This window comes from Vicugna pacos, chromosome 15 (genome assembly GCF_048564905.1).
Source record: "Vicugna pacos chromosome 15, VicPac4, whole genome shotgun sequence".
Lineage (NCBI taxonomy): Eukaryota > Metazoa > Chordata > Mammalia > Artiodactyla > Camelidae > Vicugna > Vicugna pacos.
Window position 1 is genome coordinate 17761495 of NC_133001.1, and position 20112 is coordinate 17781606.

A 20112-nucleotide genomic window follows, 5' to 3' on the forward strand; every position below is an offset into this window, starting at 1 on the left:
AATTTTTTGTGGTCACAATGAAAGGTATCTTACAAAACATGGGGATCCCTGAGACTCAGGGTTTGACACAGAGGTATAAAGGTGGCTAAGTTATAGAAATTTCGAAAGGCCAAGGAGCCAGGCTCTGGAGCTGTATCATCAAGCCCCACACCCACCCTCACTGGAGGCTGCTCTAGTGGAAACTCCTTTTCCCCTTGGCACCAGCAGTGCGTGGATCGAAATGCCAGAAGTCCCATCACATTCGCTGTCAGAGAGTCGGGCACTCTCCCTGCTGTGCTTCTCAGTGGATCAGTTTCTGTGTGGAGCTCTTTCTCATACTGCTCAGGCCCCAAACCACGTCTCTTGACTAGTAAGTTTTGATGGGTAGAATATTTACTTATCTGAAGATAAATATTCATATATAACCTGATCCAGCCATGGCTAAGAGGAATATAGAATTTTTGAGAAGGTTGAAAACCTTCTGTCTCCTGACTGCAAGAAAGTCTGGGAATGCAGTCCTTTTTCAGTTCTACCTTTGAGAGGCAGGGCTCTTAATGTGGAAAGTTACCCCGACGTAGGGAGGATTTTCAGTGATGTAGCCTCAACTGACTGAGGTTCAGTGAAGCAGCTTATTAGCATTTCAAATAAGAAAGTGGCATGATTTATGTTTAAACCGTGAAAACAACCTGGCTTCTGATTATGGGTTGGAAGGTGGCAAGAGTGACAACAGGGGAACTATTGGACCGGACAGTTGTGTAGTTGTGCAGGGGAAAGCTATGAGATGCGAAGGTAACTTGGACTAGAGTGTGGCAGCCAGGATGGATGGAGAGAGGTAAGCAGATTCTGGTCCAGTCCAAAAGTGCAAATCACTATAAATCGATGGGAGAGACTGGAGGAGGTGAGCTGCAGGGAAGATCGCCTCACTTAACTAAGGTGTTTCTATATTAACAGATAGAGAGAGTGCCCCTTTTATTAACTTAGCCTTCTACTCCTGATAAGATGTCTGTGAAGATGACAGAGTGCCAGAAGTTATCAGATTAGTCATCTGTTATCACTTGAAATATTCAGTACCAAAATGAGGGCGTTGCATTCTATTTTTCCAAGTTCCAGTCTGTTTTTCATAATCCTGCTCATGGAGGATAACTGCAGTTTAATTAGATGCAGTGTCTATATTAACCTTTTTTTTTTAATATTACTCTTTTATTTGCTAAAACTGTAGCATGCATCTGGGTCAAACTGCAAAAGCTCTCTATTTCAGTAGGTTCTTATCTCCTAAAGAAGGCAAGAGCCTGGATTCTACAAACTAAAATCTGATGGGAATGTTGCAAATCTGAGTCACCAGGAAGTGCTTTTAAAAGGAATTTCCTGATGATTGTAAAACAAATATTATCAACTCTTTTATTACTAATCTGAAGATAAATATACATATATAACCTGATCCAGCCTTGGCTAAGAGGAATATAGAATTTTTGAGAAGGTCGAAAACCCTCCATAAGGAAGAGGAATTATTTTGGGAGATCCAATAATGAACGATAGAGTGAAAGTGAGTGAGGGGAGAGTTTGAGCAGAACATGAAAAAAAAAAAATTCCTTCAATCAGGGTCGCCTCCGTGGTGAAGGAGCAAACCCTGGAGACTCTCCAAACAGGCTTAGTCATCACACTCACAATGCAAGACAGCCAAATCCTGACCTGGCTGGTCCCTGGCCCACACAGGGAGGAGGTCCTTTCCCTTCAAGGCTATCTTTGTTCAGTAGCAGTGATTAAGTGAGAAAATGAATTTCAGAAGAGAGTCAGAGTATTTGCACAAAGCACCCCAAAATACCTTGGTATTGCTCAGACCTCCATTGTTGCTTGACAGCAGAAGTAAAGCGGAAGGTGGTCAGTGATCAACCTCAGGAAACAAACCCTTTATCATGAGAAAAACCTATTTTGAAGGAAATTATTGCCATTATAGTAATTTATTTAGTATTTATTGATATGAGACATAACTTTATTCTAAACAGTGGCTGGCTGACTGGTGGAATGTCTTCGTTAACCATGAAATGGGTATCCCTTATAATATATTAGGAAACACATTGAGTGAGGTTCAAAATTTTCCATCCAAAAAAATTCTTTGCCACATTGGGAAGAGAGGACCACATTTTAAACAGTATGTTTATATTCCATGTCTTGACTTTTCGTATCTGATATAGAAAGTTTGCAGCTCTGCGTGTTTTGGCTTTTATAGTTAAAGGAAAAACAAAAACTTTGCAAACAAACTGTGTGAATGAACCTATTTTCCTTCCTTCTGATTTTTTAATTTAATTTAATTTAATTTTTAGAGAGAAAAAGATGTAAGAGCAGAGGTCCTTTTGTTTTTCATGAAATCTAGAAGATGGGGAAGAAACAGTGATTGCCAATAATCACCTGTGCACTAAAATTATATGTATTGGTGAGAAAAGAAACAGAAGACCTAGGGAGAGGGGAGATATACTGTGTCCATAGGTCATATGCTGTCTCCCCATATTAATCCATAAATCCAATTTAATCACAGTTAAAGTCACAGTGGGTTTATTTTTGCTTACTCACTACAAGTTCATGAAGAAATTCTCCTATGTTGTCTTTGAGAAGTTTTACCTTTCACGTTTATACCCATAATACACCTGGAACTGATCTTTGTGTATGGTATGTTGTAGGAGTCAAGATTTATTTTTTTCCCTTATGGATATCCAAGTGACCCAGTACCAATTACTGAAATGATAATTTCTTCCCCACTGCATTGTAGTAGCACGTGGGTTATTTTTCTTATAGAAATTGAAATACAGATTCTAAATTTAACATGGACAGAATAAGGTCCTAGAATAACCAAAACGACCTTAGAAAAAAGAACCAAGATATGGAACTAACACAATCTGATTACAAGACATATCAATAAAGTTATAGTAATTAAAGCAATATGATATTAGTGTAAATCAAGAATAGGAAAACTTTTATGTAAAGGTCGAATAGTAAATATTTTAGGCTATGTGGGCTGCATTATCTCTGTGACAGCTAGTCAACTGTGCTGTTGCAGCATGAAAACAGTCATATACGATACATAAAAGAATGAATATGGTTGTATTTCAATAAACATTTCTTTAAAGATACCAACATTTAAATTGATATGATTTCTACATATCATAAAAACTATTCTTTTGATTTCTTCCAACCATTTTGAAACATGAAAACCATCCTGAGCTTGAGGCTGTGCACAAACAGGTGTTGTGCCAGACTTGACCTGGTGTCATTGTTTGCTGACCCCTAGGGTAGAGATAGACAAAAAGATAAATGGAACAGAATAGATAGTCAAGAAACAGGCCAACATATATATGGACAACTACTTTTTGACAAAGGCACACAAGGAATTCTGTGGAAAAGGGTAGTCAGATGGTGGTGTAACATCCATATGCAGAAAAAAAGAACTTTGATTCATACCCCAGAACATATGCAGACATTAACTCCAGATAGATAGATAATGTAAAACCTAGAACTATGGAAGTTCCAGAAGAAAATATTTGTTACCCTGGTTTAGAACAGGATTTCTTAGAATACCAAAAGCATGTTCCATGAAACAACAAATTGATTAGTTGAACTTTATCAAACAATAACAACACAACAACAAAGAAAAAGACTGCTTCTCTTTGGAGGACCCTAATTTTAAAACTGAATATCCATCAATAGATGAGTGAGTAAACAATTGTGGTATATCCAAACAATGGATCAATACAAAGAAATGAACTATTGATGCATGCTGCCACATAGATGAATCTCAAAATAATTATGCTTAATTAAAAGTCCAGACAAAAAGAGTGTATACTATATGATTCCTAAAAATGCAAACTAATCTCTAGTGTTAGAAATCAAATGAATGGTTTCTGGAGACTTGTGTGTGTATGGGTTGGGGCAGAAGGAAAGGATTATGAAATAGCATGAGGAAACTTGGAAGTGATGGATTCATTCATTATCTTGCATATGGAAATGGTTTTTCAGGAGTATGTAGATATCAAAACTTATCAAATAGTATACTTTACATCTCAATAAAAATCTTATCATACCTACAGGTAGTCTAATTGTAATTATTGTAATTATTAGACAAAGACATTTTTAAAATCTATGATTAATCAAGAAAATAGATGACGTAATGGAGATTTTCATTGGAGAAACAGAATATAGAAAAAAAAATACCAAGTAGAAATCTAAAAACTTATGAATACTCTAAAATTAAAAACTCAAGGGTTAGGTTTAACAGATGATTAGACAAATCAGAGGAGAGGATTAATTAATGGGAACGTAAGTCACACATTGGCTATTTATTGCATAACAAACAACCACAAAAACATTTTAAATACTCATTTGGTTCATTGGTCTGCAGCTCATATAAGGCAACTCTGCTTTAGTTTACAGCGTCTTGGGTGCCCTGCTTCAGGCTGCAGATTTGTGTTTGGCTAGATCCCTTGAACTCCAGGTGCACATATGGATGGGAGAGCAGCTTTAGGCCAAGGAATTTTTAAATTTAGATGAAATGGACAGTTTCCTTGAATGACACAGTTACCAAGTTACCCAAACTGACAGAAGAAGAAATTTAAAAATCTGAATCATAGTAGATCTATTATAGAAATTGAATATATAGTTAAAAACAGTCTCACAAAGATGCAGGTTCAGATGCCTTCTGGGTGAAGTCTACCAGTTGTTTGAAGAAGAAATAAAACCAATCTTACGTCAATTCTTTGGAAAAATAGAAAAAAAAAATGGGACATTTCCCAACTCATTCTGAGGACAGTATAAATTTGTAAGAAAATCACAGACCAATTTATCTTTTGGATATTGATGTAAAACTCCTAAAAAAATGTTAGCAAATTGAATAATATACAAAAAGGAAAATGCATCACAACTAACTTGGGCTTATTTCAAGAAATCAATCAATGCAAGTCACTGCATTAGGGGAGAAATGAGAAAAATCATGTTTACTTCAATAGATACAGACTTAGCATTAGAACAAATTTAGCAGCCTTTTACGATTGTAAAAGAACGTTTCCATAATCTAGTAAAGAGTATCTGCAAAACATCTACAGTAATCTTCATACTTAATGGTAAGATACTGCAAGATTTCCTCCTGAGACTGGGAATGAGATAAAAGAGATCTGCTCTCACCAATTCTGTTCAACTTTGTGCTATGCTAGAGGACCTAGCCAGCGCAACAAGGCAAGAAAGAAATAAAGGGCATGATAATTTGGAAATAAGAAGTAAAACTGTCATTATTCACAGATAACATGATTTTGCATGTAGAAATCTGAAAGAATTGGAGACAACTTACTAATTCTAATAAGTGAAAGTAGCAGAAATCAATTGAGTTTTATATGCAATGTAATAAACCTTCACAGTTCATAAAGTTTGAAATGATAAATGTATGTATGGTTACTGTACAAAAATGTTGGAGTCAGATGCCAATAATCTCTGAGGTTAAGGTTTTCTTGCATGGTTTTGTGAAAAACCCTTATTTGTCAAGTCTCAAACATATGGTAACAAGCTATTAGAAATTAAAATTTAAAGAATTATGCCACTTAACATAGCATCAAATGATCAGTTGTTTAGCAATAATTCTGATGAAAGATTTGCAAGTCTCCTAGGAAGAACACTCTAAAATATTAAGAAATTAAATAAAATCTATCATGCTTTTGAATTAGCAGACTCAACATTGTAAGTACATCAGTTCTTCCCAAGTTAACCTATGGATTCAATGCCATTCCAGTAAAAATCCCAAAAGATTTTTTTTAATGGAAATCGACAAACTGATTCTAAAATTTATATGGAAATGCACCTGGAAAGAATAACCAAGAAAATAATGAAGAAGTTGGAAGATTTATACTATCAGATATTGAAAGTTATTATTCTTATTATAAACACTAGTGCTACTACAATGCAATGGGGAAAATAACTGTCATTTCAATAATTGGTACTGGGTCACTTGGATATCCATAAGGGAAAAAAATGCATTTTGACTTCTACAACATACCATCCACAAAAATCAGTTCCAGTTGTATTACGGATTTAAATGTGAAAGGTAAAACTTTGCAAAAATAACATAGGAGAATTTCTTAATGAAATTGTAATGGGTAGGCAAAAATTAGGAGTATTTTGTGCTCAGCTCCACTCAACAAGAAACAAGCTCAGGAGTGTGAAACAAGCTGTAAAATGTGCTATTCACCTGACCATCTCACTTCAAGTCCCTGTATCTTGATTTTAAATAGTTGGAGTCCACTTTTATAGATGTCTCTCTATAACAATATCTAAGATGTTTGGGGGACTTTATAAAGACATTAAAATGAAAAATTGGGAATACATGTAGAAACCCTGAACTATATTTGGTTTACTACGTAGGAAATGTAAGAATAAATCCATACAGCAAACTATAAACAATATACAGGGTTATGATATTTATTTCCAAATCTATCTCCAAGGATTTAATAAAACTGTAGCCAGCTGAAGTTAAGGGCTTTTCTGTCTTTGCCACTGTGGTTTAGATTTCTCCTCTTTTATCACTCAGTTCCTGCTAATGTTTTATATTCCATGCCAGGCTGGAGGGATTGGTTATGATAATAGCTGCCAGTACAACCATTCTTCAGTAGAACGTATGATAGGAACATGGACTTCATAGTCAGACGACTTTCTCTGGAATCCCACTGTGGGTGCTTACTAGCTGTCTAAACTTGGGCAGTATATTCCATCTCCCTGAGCCTGTTTCTTCAGTTGAAGAATAAGATGAGCTATTCATTAGACTGTGTGAGGACTAAGTGAAGATGGTACGTCCAGTCCATAATAGTTGCTCCGAAATGGAAGCTGATCTCCCACTTCTTCTTAGTAAGAGTCATTGCTGGTTGCTAGAAATTCTTCCTCTCTGAAACAGTAATGACTCAAATTTTGATTTCAAATAGAAGTTTGTATCCACAGCTTTTGGTTTCTCTCACCTGCTCTAATGTGCCCAGCCCCTGAGGTACAAAGGAGAGGGTTTATGTGATCCAAGGGGTTTTTTTTTGTTCATTTTTGTTTTTACTAGGGACACGTCCTAGATTGGGTCAGAAGTAAAAATGGGTTCTCCATTGTGCAGAAGTGATGAGTCCCATGACACTTTCACACAACTCCCTCATTGCTGCAGGAGTCCAGGTTTTACTATTTGAAAACATATGGCACAAATTATGCCAGAGGCCAAAGTTACTCACAAGCAGAGTTGTGCCTTTCTTTATAGGACTTTGTCACAGGTCCTTCTTGTTTTACTTGCAGACACTGGTATGTATTGCAGGGGTTGAAATGTTTCCTTCTTAGCTATTCTGTGGATACCAACTCATGTCTCTCCCTTGGATGTCCTACTGTTGAGGAATAGAGGATTTTTTTTTATTTACAAATGTGAAAACCTGCAGCCAGGCATATCTCTTTCACAATGCAGTGAACCTTCCAAACCCTTGTCTTAGTCTCTTGGAACCAAACAAATTACATGCCATAGTGTGCTGTATATCATGGCTAGAATGTTTATAACGTCCGGCTGAGTGGAGTTTGGGAATGGGCTTCTCTGGTGAGCTGGAGCAGATTGTGTCTCTGACTGACAGACTGCCATTTTCTTGGGATTTGATGATTTGGGCTCCTTCACCTATCCATGCAAAAAAACCTTAACCTCAGAGATCTTTGGCATTTGACCCCAATATTTTTATACAGTAACCATACATACATTTATCACTCAGAGCTTTATGAACAGTGAAGGTTTATTACACTGCACTCAAACCTCATTTAACCTTTTCTCTTGAAGCAATACTTTAAGACAGAGTTGAGAGGGTTTGTACAACCAAGGCTGGTTGGTTGACTCCTTTTTGTGCTTCCATTCCTGAGAAGACTTTGGCGTGGATATTTGTGGTCAGTAGATGTTTTGTGTAACCTTGAAGAAATTTACCCTCCTGTTTGAATGTGTTCTCTTGGGCCCTCTAAGTCCTTGGAAGCTTTTGGGTTGGCAGAAATTTTGAAATAGGAAGACTTCAGAATTGCTTGGTCTTTGCTGGAAGGGATTGGATCTGTCCCTCATGGACACCATCATCTCTTCCATCTTTGAGCATTTCCCTTTTGCTTTTCCCCTTTTCCAATCCACACATTAGCCATTATATAAGGACCACTTCATGCCTGATGACTGTTATTTCTTTGCTTACTATTCTGGCCCATGTAAAACTCCACTCTTTATAAGTTTCTTCCTGCCTGAACCACAAAGTATAGCATTTTAATACCATACCAATACTTATTACCATTACCACTATATTACCATATCATTTTGGATTATTTTCTGATTTTTATTTGTGTAAATAATACTTTCCCAACTTGCTTGTAAGATTCCTGAGGACTAGAATTGTATGCTACTCTTCTGAACTCATACAAATCTAACCTCATGCTTAACATGTTTAGGAATACAACACAGGTTGAATGAACACATTTTGACGTAGTGTCTTTAAGAATGTAAGTATTTCACTTGAGGAGAAATATTCCTTAATAAGCAGGCAGTAATTCAGAATGGGAAAGAATTTCCCACCTTGGATATTCAGAAGCTCCATGGAAATGGACCTATTTGTATTTGGTGCCTTCCAAGGTCTACCAGGTTGCTTCTTGGATCTTGAAGCAACACTTCGAACCCTTTGCTTTGTTGCCTCTCTGTTCCAAATCCAGGTGATACGTAGGGGATGCCTACAGCATTGAGTTGCACAAGGGAGAAGTTTTAAGCTCCGTGAGAAAGAGGACCATGTCTGCACAGAAAGAGTGAAAGGAAGCGCGTGTGCCATTTTATTTGTTGTTGCTGCACTGCATATCTCAAAACCAGGTCTGAGCGCCGGCGCTCTGGTTGCTATTAATGTTGCATTCGGATCTGCCTCGTAGGTGTCCTACTGAAGTCACTGCTAATCAACAGCACTAGTGTTTTCCCCTCACTTGGGAAATGAAAGATGCTGACTCTCCTTTCAAAGGGATCCGTAGACTTTCAGTAATGGCAAATCAATCATTCTGGTGCATCTTTTGAAAGTTTCACTCAGCCAAGCCATTGTTCCCCTTTCCGTCTTTGCCTCCAGTAGGAGCTTCCAAAGCACTCCCACTGTTTATGGCACTGCTTGGGGCCCGTCATCACTGTGTGCAGTGTCTTTCTGGTGGTTTAGGGATAGGATAGACAGGTGACGTCGAGCAGAGCTGCCACTTTAGCCAGCTGGTAGGTCTGAGCAACATCAGTACCGGGGAGTGTATTCCTGAGCCCTGGCACCTTTTTATGTGTGTGGTACATTTGGTGCTTAGTTCCTGTCAGGTACTGTTCTGCGTGCTTTATAGATATTCACATAGTTAATCCTTGTAACAACCTGATGAAGTAGGTACTGTAGTAATCCCCATTTAATAGACGAGGCGCAGAGAGATTACAAATACTTTGCCTGAGGTCACACAGCCAGTAAACGGCAGAGCTGGGCTTTGAACCAAGGCAGTCTTGTTCCAGAGCCTGTGAATTTAAACGCTATGCCTCATTTCCTGTGTTCAGTGTTTTTTGATTTACTTTTGTTAAACAGATACTTGTGGAAGACCCTGTACCCAAAGCACTGTATAAAACAATTTTGGAAATATGGAGAAGAGGGGGTCCAGTTACTGACTACAAAGGACACAGCATTCGGGGGAGTGAAGGGTATGCCCAGCCCTGCACAGCACATGTGGGGTGTTCTCTCCGCCTTTGAGGACACCTGATTCTTCACTGATGGGAGGAGAACAGCCCAGATGTTGGGAGGATTGAGGCCTAGTTTTAAACAGAAAACAAAATTGTTGGAGTGCTTGTCCATTACAGACCATTCATGTAGGTTGGGTAGGAGTGAAAAATAGAACCCCTAGTCATCCACTTAGCAAACATGTATTAAGCATTGGTAAGTACAAGGTGTGATATTGAGAAATACTCGAACATTATTGGTTCTTATTTTTAAATATTATTATAAAACTTCACCAATTTGGACTACATGGGGAAAAGACAGTGCAAAAAGTAATGCAAACTTGCAGATTTCATGTTCAATTAATACAGTGTTATACCTGCACATCTGTTTTTACAAGGAAGGGCAACAGGGGAGATATGGAGAAGGGGGAAGAAAACAAAGGATTGGACATGTGCCAGTAATTCTAGCACATTTTGGTTACCAGGTCCTAGGGCTCCTCACTCTCCCTGTCTGAAGATTCTCAATGTGGGTATCTCTGCTTGGCATTTTTAAAATCCATAGGCAGCATGAACCCTCCACCAGTGTACCAGCCCCGTAGGAATACTAAATGTACCCCATTTCATTTACAGGAAAGAAGCAAATTAAGACAGAGCATTTTTGTGTAAACCATAAACTGTGTTTAACAAGGCAGGAGGCTTGGGAATCCATGCTCAGGCTGCTTGTTTTTCCCGGCACCTTGTTAAACATGGGTGAAAGTTTGCAAGCTGGGGAGCAGCCCACTTTTCTCTTTGTTCCTAGGAGTGGCTCTAAATGACCTGGTAGACCTGGGTGGATGGGGTGTAGTCTTCGATCCTGGAGTGGGAAGAGGACAGGGGAGCTCGGTGGACCTCAACTTACCACCTGCAAACAGTGCCCACCTCAGCTGGGCCCCAGGGCTTGTGTGTGAGTCTTTCTGTTTGCAAGCTCTCCGAAGAACAAGGCTGCCTCAGACACTGATTCCAACATCTAATAACACTTATTATCAAGCCACTCTTTCAATGTCTAAATCAAATCCTTCATCCTTGCCGTTTAGTGCATCTCCTTTTGTTCTGCCCTGAATAAAGATGGAGAACAGCTGGTCAGCATTCCCTGTAGAATAACTCTTCAGACACTTGAAAGCTATTATTAAGTTCCCTCAGAGCCTCCTCTTCTCCAGACAAATGCTGAAGCTTTCTCTCACTTTTTTTCCTCCACTTACCTTCCTCTTTCTGACGGTAGCTCTTTCTTCAGCTTCTTCTTGGAGCCATCTGGAATTCTAACTGCATTTGTTCCTAATGGTATTGTTATTGGGAAATGATGGTGGGGGTTTTGTTTCTTTTTCAGTCATCATTTGCTGATGGCCTTAGTCTTTATCCTAGAGTTTAATTCATTGGCTCAAATTCACTGAAGAATTCCCCCCAAATCTTTAAGTATTCCATGTCTATAGAGAACTTGCTAGGAAAATTGTGTGTGAATATGTGCATATGCAAATAAGTATGGTTTTCCCCTGTTTTTCATTCCTCTCTCACTAAACATTATAGCACGATAAAATGTGTACTTTTAAAATGTCCTCCATTTTAAATGTGGTTTCAAGCCACATTTCTTCTGAATTAGGCATGGGATATTGGAGTGTGAGTGTGTGTGTGTATTACAAATTCTGATTAATTTGTAGTATCTACCCAGAATTCAATGGTGAGGAGGGTTCTGAGGCTCTGCGTAATTAAGCAGGGAAGAATAATGCTGAAATGAATGTCTGGTAGCATTACCTGTGTGCGAGAACAGGTGAAGCAGCATTATTGCCAAGTTGTGTGGTGCCTAAATAGTGCATGAAAAATTAAAATCATAAATAACTTCTCTTCTCTCTCCTGATATTCCCTTTAGGAAATACAGCCCTTTTTTGATCTACCTGTGGGGAGCATTGTGAATTAATTTCTCATTTACTTTGGTTCAGTATATCCCAGTACATTTTGGTGCCTCCCTCACCTTCATCCTTTGTATTCTACTGGCTCACCAGCAGTCTGGAGAGGCATCTCCATCACATCCCAGCAGGTTATTAACCCATTCTTGGAATACTCATAGACCGAAAACTGGCCTGCTGGCCTTTTTTCCTGCCACTTGACCATCCTGCCAACATTCTAGTGGATACTTTATTCTTGGCAGCCCTTTGTCAAGAAGAGTTAGTGGGTCAATGGCACTTAATATAACCCATATATATCTTTCCTTTTTACTGACATCAGGGGCTCTCCAAAGTAGATAACATCCAGCATACTTATTTTAGTTTCCTACCACTTTCCAGGGACCCTTTTGTTTCAGAATTTTAAAAGTACCCTTTCTTTGCACATTCAAAGAATTGTTACCATCTCACCACAAATCTCCTCCCCTCTTTCCAGGCATCTAGATCTTACCCATTGTATGCGACCCATCATCCGTGAAGCTTTTCTAAGTGTAGACTTTCAAACTTTATTGATGTCTCTCTACCCTCCTACTACAATTGTATTCCATCATTTAGCCCAATTATGTACAGTCTGTGTGCCTCGCTGATTGTTCCACGTGAACCAAGTGGTCTTCTCTCTTCAGTTACAGTCTAATCTTTTTAAGGGAAGAGGCCACACCTTCCCTTTTGTCTGTTTATTTTACCATCCTTTGTTTTGTTTTAATGTGCCCCACAGCAGTGCTGTGCTCAGAAAATAGTACTCCAGAAGAATCTATTACATGACCCTCCAAATAAGCAGCCTGACTGCTTTTCACAATGATTAGAGATTAAACGGAAAAATCTGATCACTCTTTATGGCTTTGAATAGATAAATATTTCAGAAGGTATAGTTACTAGTGACGTTAGTAAAGAAAAATGCATTTGAGGATCACACATAGTTAATAAAATGATTCTCTTTTGGAGAAGAATAAAAGTGATTTCATTTGGACAGAGCTCAAAGTATTATTAATTACACAGATGCTAATAAGGTATGGAGGAATAGCATAGAAAGGTATTGGAATGCAATTTCTCACCTGGCTTGCATAAAAGGTGATGAGATGTCCAACACAAGATTTCTCTGCTCTGGCACAGTGAACATATTAAAAATTGCAGGCAGCATCCAAAAGCAGAAACAAAATTCTTAATCCATCATTAGTAAATAATATTCACTAGTGTAGTCAGGAAAAATCAGGAAATAACCTGTTGACTCTGGTGTATGTGTGATGTTTTGGTAGGGTGTGCTTCAGCCAAAGTAGGTTTTAGAAACCCAGGAAAGACACTGGAGAACCCCAACACGGCTATCATTTTGTTCCCCACGTGATGGTGAAGCTTCCCAAAAGTCACCTGAGACGCAAAGCAAAACTGTGCCATAGAATGGCATTTCTGAACCCTGGTCTAGTGGCTTAATTGATTTATACTTTATTCTTTTCAAAAGACAGCTGAATGTCAGAGGTCTTTCTTTTGTGTAGTACTGGAAAACTGGTTGTCAAACAACCTCTACTCATTCAATAATTTATCCCATTTTAAAAGAAAGGCAGCTGACACGCAGTAAATCTACTCCATATTCAAATTACTACACTGAACAATAATAAGGGGAATGAAAAATATAGTCCATTATTTAAAATTAAACATATATGAAACTGTTTTTTTTCCAAAGGCTATAGTTTAAAGGCAGCACTGAAACCATGAGTGGAATAAAAACGCCTAACAGTAGTTTGCAAATGGCAGTGGAATTATTTATTCTATTTTTTCTATACATAAGGAATTGAGCTAAATGAACAATGTTTAAGCATGTCAGAATTTCATCAATTTTGCATGAGCATTCTCAAATATCCTGGTGGGGGTAATTGCTTGCAAATACATTTAAACTAATGATATGTTATATCCTTACTTGATATAAAACTATTAAAAGATACGTTATTGCATTTGACAATGCCATGCAGCTGGGTCAGATCTTAATGACAGATTTCTGCATTTGTGAATTAAGATACACTCTGCTGGAAGCAAATATTTTGTAAAAAATAAAAGCTATATACTATGTAAGTTTGATCATTTATTTAAGGTTTCCATTTCTGTTTGTTGGGAGCTACAAGGTTTAGGAGAAAGGAAAGGTTTGTCCCTTTACTAAAATTGGGAAATGAATCCAGAACTATAATTGAATCCTCATCATACCCCATTCCCCTCTGCAGGAGCGAGCAGAACTTGTAAAATCCACCATGTGGTTTTAAAGGTCCACTTAAACAGTGGTTTTTGCATCCCTTGCAGGCTGAAGTGACTGACATGCCTCAAACCAATTAGAGAAAGTGACCCGTTCCTCCCATGAAAAAGGCATGTTTATTTTAAGGGGAATTGAACTGGGCTGAAAGGAAACATCAGATGGGAAAAATAATTCAAAATAAAAAATGAAAAAAAAATCCACTTACAGAAATAGTTTTATTAAAAGGAAAATGTAACAATTTGCTGCAAAGATTCTTTGGTTCTTTCAGGGGATTTTGGCTTTTTTATTTTTTAGTCTATTTTTTGTTTTGCCTGAGGTCAGTGTAGAGGGTCCACTTTGTATCAGCTTGGGTTTTACTTGCCTGGATCTCATCCTGCTCTTTGTGATCAAAACCCCAGTGTTATTTCCCTTCTTGACAGTGGGCTAAAATGCATATTAATTTGTCTCCAGTGCCAGGATGTGAAAGTCCAAGATGAATTGCGAAATAGGCATTAATGTGCGTACATGATTACAGAACTTGGGGAGCTAGCTTGGCATCCCACTGGAAGTCAGATGATGTTATGATTACAAGGAAGTATTGATATACTTACCTAATTGTTTCTTAGGACTTCGGGTTCTATTTATGATGTCATTACAAAGCCATGCATTATATGCATAATCGCCAAGGAAGAGACGCTCATGAAGGAAAACGCATCCCACTGAGATAATGCCGCAAGCTCCTGCTATACATCCAACGGCATATGTGTGGTGTTGAAATAAGAAGACAGCATGGAATAATGATGAATTTTTGTTCCCATCATGACAGAAAGCTTTTCTGAAATTATCACTATTACTGGCTTAATTGATCCATGTTCAGTGAAAGGGTTTCAGCAAATGGATGGCTTTGGGACTCAGTCTCTACTCCACAGTACAATTTCTGACAGTATCAGCCTAAGAAAGGCCAGTTACTCTTTGCAGGAGCTGTGATTGCCCTGAATAGAATGCACATGACATCTCTGAAAGTGTGTGTGTGGTGTGTGTGTGTGTGTGTGTGTGTGTGTCTTTACACAGACATGCACACATAGAATTTGGCTGATAGCTTGGGGTTGAAAAATAAAGGTAAGATAAACTTGCCTCTGGAATAAGAGGAAGATAATTTTTCTCAGCGAAAAGACTCTTCATGGAGTGAAAAAATTGCACATTATTGTCGCTTGGTGTTATATATATATGGAGCTCTCGCCTTGACTCGGCAGCCTAGCAGGACTAGATCTTTTATATGGCAAAGAACAGTACAATATACCTTTACTGCAAGGTTTTCAGATACATGGTAATTCTGATACATATTCTCTCCCTCTCCTTAAAAGGCACGTATGCTCTGATTTTCAACATCATTGAAGATTATTACAACTTCACTTCATAATATACTGTAAATTTTATTATAAAGCACCGATTCCCTGGCTCCTAAGAACAATCTCAGGGAAAGAGTGCCCTATACTTCTTCCTCTTTCAGTAATGTGAGAGGAGACCTAATGAAGCTCTTTATGCAAATTTTCCAGTTATCAGGTAAAATCTTCACATCGGAATCTGTCACATGTTGTAAAATTTCTTTATGTTATCAAATGCTAATGATGACTCAGAACACAGCCCACAGAGGATCTTTGAAATCCTTCATAAAAACTGTATTCCGCCCCAATATCAGAGGCCTTGGAAATTCCACCACTCTGAAGACGCGGGTTTGTAATTAGCATGGTGCAGGCTTTTCTGCCCTCTGAAACCATAATGTTAATTACAAAAATTACACTGTGTTTAAAAGTGCAATTAAGAGACTCCACCGCACAAAGGGAATCTTGGAACCTCTTTTCACACTTTGAAGCCAGGTCATAATGTAGCCCATAAAAAGGAGGCCAAGGCTCATTCCCTTTTAAAGGCTTCAGAAGATCAGAGAGGCGATCTCAGCGAGAATGAGCTCTACTGAGCTCTGCAGCGCTCTTAATGAACAATGTTCTACCTGGAGCCAGGGAGGAGGAGAAAGGAGAAAATTAGCTGAAAAATGATGGCTGTTCTACACCCAGCTTGGCTATTGCCAACATCAGCGCCCAGCTTGGGTCTACTTTGGGCCAATTCTGGAGTCATGCGCTTGGTTTTGGTGTCTGCGTGGCTCCCAAAGTGGGACCCATATATCTCTAAGTAAAACTGTAAGATGGAGTTTTGTGGATTCTGGCCTGTTTTTGGACTTCATTCAGGATGAAACACTGAAAGTGTATTCAAACAAAAATTAGACCAGGAAATGTCTCCCCTCCCCCAACTTTTTGGAAAAAATAAGGGAGAGAAATTGTAAAATTAAGCTGAGCACTTTCTTTGGTGACTTAATGGTAGGATTCAAGCTACATTGTTGGTGGTGAAGTGTGTTAACGGCTAGTACAAAGCAAGCAGTTTAGACTTGTGGGCAAAATACGAGAAACAGAAGCCCGGAATTAGAGCCTCAGTTCTGCATCTATGTGACATTTAGTGACAGTTTAACTTCTCAAAGCCTCAGTTTCCCCATTAGGAGAGTGTGAATAATGTAGATCTTGAGGAAGATCAAGATAGAAATATCTGGAATAAATTAGTGGAAGCAAAAATAGTCAGCAGTCTGTACAGGGGCAAGCACATACAAACTACAAATTAACATTACTTCAGATAATGGATAGACGTTATGGGAATTTTGGTTGAATCTCAAGGAAGTTCTTTCTCTCATGCTGTGTTATATTGGTCCCTCTGCCTCCGCAAATGCATATGTTGAAGTCCTAACTCCCAGGACCCCAGACTGTGACCTTTCTTGGAAATAGGGTAACTGCAGATGTAATTAGTTAAGATGAGGTTACTGGGGGGAGGGAGCAGAATCTAATCCAACGTGATTGGTAACCCTTAAAAAAGGGAAAATTTGGGCACAGAGACATATGTGTACACTGGGAAGACACAGGGAGAGAACTGCCATCTTCAAGCCCAGGAGAGAGGCCTGGAGCAAATCCTTCCCTCAGAGCCTCAGAAAGAACCAGTCCTGCCAACACCTTGATCTCAGACCTCTGGCCTTCAGTACTGTGTGGGACAATACATTCCAGTTGTTTATGCCAGCCAGTTTGTGTACTTTGGTATGGCAGTCCTAGGAAACTAAGACATCTTGGAGTTGAATATGTCCTTCTTAAGGCTATTTTCTTTTCCTCTGGAAACTTTGAAATATCTTACCTGTCTTTCAGACAAATATATGTGAGATTGCACAACCCTTTATGTCATTTGTCTCTCACTCACAGCTAGTCTTTAAGTCACTCGTCTCCAATACTGGTCCTTCACATCCACTTCTGGATTTCAGAGGCCTACTGGGGTGTCTTTGCCTCCCATTTACTTTTCCTAGGGAACACCCTGGTACAGAATTATTGCTGTCTGAGGAGCTCTACTGGGACAGGAATTAAGAAGTAGCACTCAGCCCTCTGTCTATAAGGCAGCAAAAAGCTGCCCAAATTTATTTAGACCCCCCCAAAGTTTTTGTTTTTGCCCAAAGAGCAGTAAAAGATAGAGAAGGAAGAAACTGGCATTAGTTGCAGATTTTTCCTAGAGTTGTGGAGTGGAACCAGAATGTTATAAGTTAGAGAGAATGTTCGTCTCTCAGCAGAAGTTAGAGAAAAGATCCTGGGAAGAAGACAGGCTGGGAGATAGGCAGTTCAGCCTTGGAATTCTGGACAGCCTATAGCAGAGAGACATCTTCCTGTCCTATTAGGGTTATCATGTAGTGTCAGGTCTGGAACTGTGCTGGCATCTCAGAAAACAGTGATAGTTACTCTAGAAAGAGATGTTTATATGGCAGGTAACATGACTTTTAAAACTCAGGAAGATATTTTTAATCATCCTTTTTAAAAAATATCTGTCCCCAGTTTCTCTCTGACACACATAAACACACCCACCCATATACACACAGGCATACATGCTAAATCCCAGATCCTCATTTTGCATCTTTTTGATTAGTTTTGCAAAACCTGCAAAAAGCATTTCTCAGGTGCCTAGAACATTGAGGTAAGTGCTACCTAAGTAATTTCCATCTGGGGAATTTTTGATTTTCTGTCCCCTGAAGACCCTGGGATGTGTTAAACTCACTGTTTTGTACTCATGAGCCCCTATGTGGTCTCTGAGCTGGTGCACTTTGCTTAATCCTTCCTTCCATTTACAAATAAGTTTCTTGTGAAGTCTAATGTGAAAACTCCCAACACTGCCCAATAAATCACCACCCTGACGTTTTGTAGAAACATTGAAGATTGGTAGTGAAACTGATTTAAAGATGGGAGGGAAATTCTTTGTTCCCCTCGCACCCCCCCCGCCCCGCCCCCAAAGTCCTGCACAGTGTGCTGTCCATTGGCCTGGGCTGTTTGGCCTGCGTGTCTGGAAAAATTCACTTCCTCCTCCTTCATCTTCTACCTGCCCGACTCGTTACAGAACCAGACAGTTTACATATGTGATCCTTCCTATTTAGAAAATTAATGGTGTTTTCTGGCTCCAAATCACAGCTTGTGGTGCTCTGCAGGCGATGAAAAACTTGGCCAGCTTCAGCAGCAAGGCAGCCATTAGAAAATTAACCCTTGGTGACCAAGGAGCAAAGGTAGGCGAGTAGGGTCCTGGCGACGTGGCAGGCTGTAGCTTTCAGGTGTCGATACATATGTTAGCCGTGTAGGAACAGCACACACAGGGCCCCCTGAGAGCTTCTAGCTAGCATGTTTGTGGTTGGCCACTGTGGAGAGGGCACGGACATAGCACTTGGCAGCCAGTGCAACCAATATGCCACGCTTTTTATTAGAGCTCAGTAGAGAGCCCAGAGGCTGGCTCTGGAATGCCAGCCATCACTGTCTTGGCTCAACCTGATTAAAAGATGTGCCATTCGTCGCCGTCCCTGCATGCCTTCATTTCACACCCCTGTGCAGTGCCCTCCCTGCCTGCCTCGGGAAATGGCTGGCCTCAGAAGGACAGAATCCTCAAAGCCAGGGTGGGAGAAAACTTTTAAGTGTCTAATCCTACTTTAATACAGTAATTTAATGTATTTAATAATTAAAAAAATTAAGTCTCCCCTGCTTGCTTTCTTATAGGATTTTTTTTTTTTTTGGTTTGTCTGTTTTGTTTTCGTATGTGGGAGCAAAAAGGGACTATTTCCTTGTGTAGTTTTGAAACTTCTGTGTGTGTGTATGTGTGTGTGTTTGTGTGTGAAGGAGGATGAGGGTCAGAGGATGGAGCTTGGAAATGTCAAGTCTAACTTTGGGAATTTGGTTTCTTGAGGGCAGTATTCTTGGACCGTTGTTACAGTTTTCTCTCTTCACAGTAACGACTAAACTAATGTGTTTTAAAGGTTCAGCTCTGATCCTGGGTTTATCCCCAATGAAAAGAAAATCATTTTCCTTGCCCTGTCCCAATAGAACCGGCTTCAGTGGCCCCCAGCATCAAGGGCACTGAGGCATGTTTTCTGTATTTATTACTTAAACTGATGAGATGCGAGGACCCTGGTTTCTCAGCAGTCATAGCTCCCTGAACCTACCACTGAGGGGAGGAGAAGGGCAGCCCAGAGTGCAGCAGCACCGGCGATCGTGGACTCAAGACTTCCTGCTTCCACCCCCTGCACACCTATCCTGCAATCCTGAAGTCGGTTGTATTTTTAGGTTCCTAGTACAGGAAAACACAGCTGCTTATTTTACTGCTTCTGAATGCTGTGCTCCGTGGTATTCAATGAAATCAGACTACATTCATCTCTAACATTGTGTAACACCAGCTTTAATACAAACAGGGGTAAATAACGCTGGCACATTAATTACTCCTTTCTAGTTTACTCTGACAAAAATGTGCTAAAATGAAGACTAATATAATTATAGATGATGCATTTTCAATTAGCCTTTGTTAATACTATTAATAAGATTAATAATATATACTAAAAATGTCAATATGCTTATCTAAATAAATTTTTTAAATCATCGTTTCAAGTCCTAGCGTCAAACATTAAGGCACAGTGTCTTAATTACATGTGCTCGTCAACAAAGTTAAATGGTTAACATCCCTCAAGTGTGGCAGAGACAGAGGCGAGCTCCAAAGCTGCCTACATGTTCACCTTTCTCAGCCCCATTTTACTTTTCTGTGAACCATCAGCATTTGAGGAGAGAGCATGTCCAAATCAGCATAGGGCTTTGCAAAGTTCTTATACGGTGAGGGTTACGTACAGA